Consider the following 6,175-nt stretch of genomic DNA (forward strand, 5'->3'; position numbering starts at 1 on the left):
AAGTTCCCTCCACCTCTGAGCACACTCTTTAAATGTTTCCTTGTCCTTCTGAGACAGCGATCTCAATTTATTTCGGTCGGGAGCCATATCAATATTGTACTTGTACTGCTTAACAAATGCTTCACCCAAATCGTTGAAAGTGAGGATGCTCGCACTATCTAACCCCATATACCATCTTAATGCAGCGCCAGTCAGACTGTCTTGAAAGTAGTGGATTAACAGTTGATTGTTATCTATTTGGGTAGACATCTTGCGGGCATACATCATCAAATGACTGAGCGGACATGTGTTCCCTTTGTATTTTTCAAAGTCAGGGACTTTGAACTTCACTGGAATCTTCACATTCGGCACCATACATAATTCAGCAGCACTCTTCCCAAAAAGGTCCTTACCTCTCAATGTTTTCAACTCCTTGCGCAGCTCAAGAAATTGATCTTTCATTTCATCCATTTTCTCATATACGTCCGGGCCCTCAGATGGCTCAGAATGATAAATGGTATCTTCCACACGAGGCAAGGTATGCACTACAGGCGGTGGCACAGACATGATCGGGCTAGATGCCGACATAGAAGAAAATGTAGGTGCAAAACCTTCAGGCATGAAGTTTGGCGGCATTCCTCATGGGAATCCAGCAGGCATAGCAGGCGCGAAATGAGCGGCAGTTGCGGGAGTAGTAGAGGTAGCCACCTCTAAAATGATAATCCTCTAAGGAGGAGGAGTTGTAGGTGTTGGATAAGACTGGCTCTGCGCGGCTAAAACTGACTCCATCATTGTAGTCAGGCGGGCGATCTCCTCTTTCAGGTCTCTATTCTCTTGCTCAAGATGTTCCATGATTCTGGAGTGATTGGCGCGAGTATTGTACCGATGAGTCAGCTTGGCTGAAGCACAGAAGAAACACCAATGAGACATCTGGCGAAAGAGAAACTTGCTTATGCAAATGATGCATGAAATGCTATGCTTGATTGTTTTTATTTTTAAGGAACTTTATATTATTTGCGAATATATATATATATATATATATGTATGTATATATATATATATATATATATATATATATATATATATATATATATATTATATATATATATATATATATATATATATATATATACAACAGTAATTGCAACAATTTGATATGACCAAAAATTCTCTTTTATTTATATAATTAGAAGGATTACACTTAGTACAATTTCAGAAACCAAATGAAAATTACAAGAGAAAAGGAGACTATCCATCCTAAGGACCCCTAACAACGTCAGAAGATCTGGCTGTAGGCGCGTACTTCCTTCGAATGCGTCGAATCTCGGTCTCAAAAGAAGCCTTCATCTGAGTCTTCTCGAGGACAAGCTGATCAATAATTTTCTTCCAAGCAACGGAAGGTTTAGGCATTCTAGAGGAAGGTGAAACCTCCAGCTCTCTCTGTCTCTTCGTCACTCGGTCTTCAAGTAGCTCAATAAGTGCGTCTTTGTCCTTAGACTCAAGCTGCAACTCCTCATGCTTTTTGCTCAAAGCATGGAAACCCTCTTCCCACATATCATTCTCTCTCTTCATCTTGGCGAGCGCGTCTTCCAACTCCTCTACATCTTGGTTAGGGAGAGTTAATGGCTCAACCACAACCATAGACATAGGTCTTTCACAAGGATAAGGCATCTTCAACTCCAAAGCTCTCTTCTTCATCCAAGTAGTGTAAGCTTCCAAAGTTACACAATTGCATGGACCAAGCTCGGACCTTCCTTTTCTATGCACATTATGCCAAGCATGTACAATCTTCTGCTTCAAATGTTGGGGATCTTTACCCTCTTGATAGAAAATACCTTCTAACAACATGTTATTAGGTTTGTCTCTCAAGGGGAACCCAAGTTGACGACGAGCCAAAGCAGGGTTGTAGTTAATTCCTCCTTGTGTAGCAATAAGAGGCACATTAGAGAATTCACCACAACTATCAATAATCTCCAAACAGCTCAAAGAAGGATCATACCAAACTATATCATCATTAGTGAGAGACATAAGTCTCTGAGACCACCGTAGAGATTGTTTGTTCTCCACAAAAGAGGTGTCTGAGGCAAGTGTGAAATACACCACTTGTACAGAAGAGGAACACATCACACAATCGTTCCACCACCCTTAAAGTTTCTCGAATGCAAAGAGAAGTACATATCCCCTAACAGAGTAGGCACATGATTCCCAATCAAGAAAGTTCTAATGGTGTTAACATCAACAAAATCGTCAATGTTAGGAAACAAAGTTAATCCATAGATGAGCAACACAAAGATAGCTTCAAAAACATCCATACTACCAGCTTGAGCAAAGGCAGTAGCTTCCTTGATGAGGAAATCAGATGGCAATCCAAACAACCCTCCTTTCTTCACCCAATGAGCCTCTATCTCAGACTTCTTCAAGTGAAGAGCTTCAGCAATAAGATGAGATCTAGGAATCTCTTCTAATCCACTAAATGGCACTTTTTTAGAAACAGGTATTCCCAAGAGATGGGCATACTCCTCCAACATAGGCACAAGCTGATAATCAGGAAAAGTGAAGCAACGGTAGAGAGGATCATAGAACTGAACCAACACACTCAAGAGTCCTTCAACCACATCAACAAACAAGATAGACAGAAGCTTCCCATGGTGTTGTTTGAAGTCCAAGGGATCTAATACAAAAGATGCTAGCATTCTTAACTCTTTCAAGTCGGGACATCTGAAACTGTACTTCTTAGTGTTCCTTCGTCCATAATCCATGGTATGAAAATATTTGCAAATAACACCTCATTTCCTTGAAATTTTCATGTGATGAATGTTATGACGCGCATGAATGCATGAATGCAACAATCACAAATAAGGGATCACACACAAGGCAAACAAACAAAGGTCAAGGGATGACTCAAGTCATTGTCAAGATCAATCATCTATTTTGGTGGATTATGGTTTTCACCTTATCAACACCCAAGTTCCATTGATATTGACAAGACTTGATTGGATCAACCAAGAATCAAGGTTTTGTTGTGAATCACGAGCATGGAGTCTGGGTAAGAACCATCCCAAAGGAGTGAATTAAGGATAAAACTTGTAGATCATGTTCTAAAAAGTTCCCAGAGTCTTAATTCCATCTATCGGATATTACAGGTTAAGATGACTGACTCATCGACCCATAATATTCTCAAGAGAAACTTATCTGAGTGTAGTATCGTGTAACAACTGTTATCAAGTCTACACTTGAACAGTCTCCACACTACGTCCTAAATAGGCCAAGAGGGGTTAAATTCTCTACGGTCCTTAGCTTCTCGGACCCCAAATTAGAGATAGTAATGCCTAACCATAAATACTTGTGTGACATTTCCAAATCCAAAAGGGTCTCCACTGAGCAGATGGATCTCAAGCCAACTTGTTAAGGACTACTCCACACAAGTCGAACATGACAATACCATCCTCCTATTTTAATTGCACTCAAGTTCGGGTTAGAACTTATCTCACCACTCAGAGATCATCAAGCACAACAAGCAGATTATATCACACAAACAAATATACATACATCAAACATATAACTATATACACACAAAAAGTAGGCTAAACCCACTGGAGACTACTCCCCAGCAGAGGCGTCACTTAATTTCTGTAGCGGTAAATTCATGATCATCAAGCTATGGAGAAGCAAGACATCAAGTAACAAGAGTCACCACCGTGCTTTTACTGTTTTCAAGGGAAAAGGGAAAAGTACAAACAAAACCCAAAAATAAGAAGTTTTCAAATCAAAACTAATAAAATGCCAGAGATTACAGGTAAGGGGGTTGGTTACAAAGAGGGAAGGTGTTAGCACCCAAAGAGTCCTAGGTATTCCTAGGGAGCCCTTTCTTGTGCGCATATGTATTTTGTACAAATGATGTTTGCAATTAAGTAGAATGGGGGGATGAGAAAAGAATTCATTAATTATATTTTTGTGTTTGACAAGACCTTTGGACTTGCGCCTACGTACCGACATAAAAATGAGGAATCAAAACCTCGTAGTTCGTGATACAAATTTCAAAATGGATGCTTTGCTTTTAACAAAAATTAGGTTTGAAAGGCACAAAGGCCAAAAAAATAGTTTGAATGAGTTAGTTCTTTTTGGCTTTAGAAGTCTTTAAGTCAAGTATAGTTAAATTTATTTACATGTTTATTTAAGAAAAGAAGTTTAAAATGCAATGGCATAAGGCCAAAGTTTCTAGTTTGCAAAATGGTCTAAGTTTAGCAAAAAAAACAAGTACAAACAAAGAAGTTTTTAAAAGGAGGGAGAGATTTTGAAATTAAAGAAGTGGGGAGGAGATGAAGAGTCTAATCCTAAGCATAAATTTAAAAGTTAAGAGTTGAAAAGATCTGACTAATGGTATGCAATCCAATAGACAAGAATGTCATATAGAAACTCAAATTCCCTTGGACATTAGAATCAAGCAACAAATAATGCACACAATATTAACTTGAAGAGCAAGGCATCAAATAAAGATAACCACATCCAAGCTTAGAAACTCCATGATCTTCTTCAAATTTGCCCATGTAGCAGATGAATCCCACAATGCCATAAGTCACAGGTTCAAAATAACAGCTACACAAGGATCATGTTGCAGATGAACTCAAATGGATCTTCAATGATGTATCAGAGGATTTCAGATTACAAGCACTTGGTTACATGGAAGTTGGCATTGACCAAGTCCTTTGCATAGGGAGTGTTACCTAAATTCTAAGTCCAATTGTCTCATACCAAACCAACAGTCCACACAAGATATTTTTTATGGTTTTGGTTTTTATTATGTATATTAATGGTCAAAGACCACATAAACAAGCACAATATGCACAAGCAAAATATATCATAAAATATGGTCCAAATGGACAAAGTGAAAATGACATTAACATAAACAATTAGAATGGTATGAACAATGGCAAATGAATAAGGCTTAAAAATAAAGTGCATTAAAGTAAAGGACTTGAAATTAAATGTTAGTTGTTAATGAGTTAGAAGTTAGTATTGCTTTTGCTTTTTATTTTAAGTCATTCTTTGGAAAACACTCAACTCACTTATCACAAGCATGGATCCTTGAACCAAGACATCTTCCAGAGGAAGGAAAAAAGGCCAAATTTCCACACAATACCATGAAAGAGGGGAGACTTACAATATCACTAACTAGAATGATATGCGTTTTGTATAAAAAAAATTAGTGTTATATTAAGCAATCGTAATTGGACTTATGTAGAAGTCACAATTATTTGAGGTCGGGCAATAGAATCTTGGTGTTAATGCATGTTAGAGACATAGTATAATGGACTATGCTCATGAAACATACCACACACAAAAAGAATATGCAAAAGTGGTGGCCTAATCTCATCCATACTTATGTTGATTTTGCAATCAAGTAGCCTTAGGATGTAGAGATATCATAGGTCCATGATATGAATGCATAAAGAAGGGGAATGAGATGAAGAGGAAGGGGAATGGATCAAAACTCAAATTGGACAAAGGAGGACGTTTACCAAATTAAGATCATTCATTCATTTTGGGAGATGGAATGTACATTCCATCAATCCCCTAAATCCAATGATCTTAACTTAGCAAAGTCAAATCAACCTTGACCAAGGCCCAACAACACAAGTCAAACTTATACAAACAATCAAAATGGCTCAACACAATTATTTGGCATTTATTCAATTTAAAAATACTAAAAATAATACATTAAATTAAATATGGTTTGTCAAATTCCTAAAACCTCATCAAAACACCAAAGAAATGGCCATGAGATTTATCATAGGTTAAACAAGGTCAAAGGACCTTGGAGAAAAAAATTCAGAATTTTTAGAGACTTAAAAGTATTGTTAAACAATTAAAAATAATAACAAAATCAATTAAATCATGAAAAATATTAATAATGATCCAAAAAATAATTTTAATTCAAAATATGAAAAAGGATTTTATTTTAAATTTTTTGGTGAAACTCTCATATTTTTTGGATCAATATTAAAATTAATATGAATTAATAAAAATCAAAGGAATAAAATGAAAATCAGAAAATACAAAAAAACGTGGACCACTTGATCTCCCTCATTAATTGAGGTGGCAAATCAAGTGGTCACAAGCGCGCTTTCCACCATAGTCACTAGTCAACGCTTAACACAAGTGGTATTTACAAGCAATGCACGAGATTAAAACAATT

The sequence above is a fragment of the Lathyrus oleraceus genome, chromosome 6, assembly GCF_024323335.1.
Source record: "Lathyrus oleraceus cultivar Zhongwan6 chromosome 6, CAAS_Psat_ZW6_1.0, whole genome shotgun sequence".
Taxonomy (NCBI): Eukaryota; Viridiplantae; Streptophyta; class Magnoliopsida; order Fabales; family Fabaceae; genus Lathyrus; species Lathyrus oleraceus.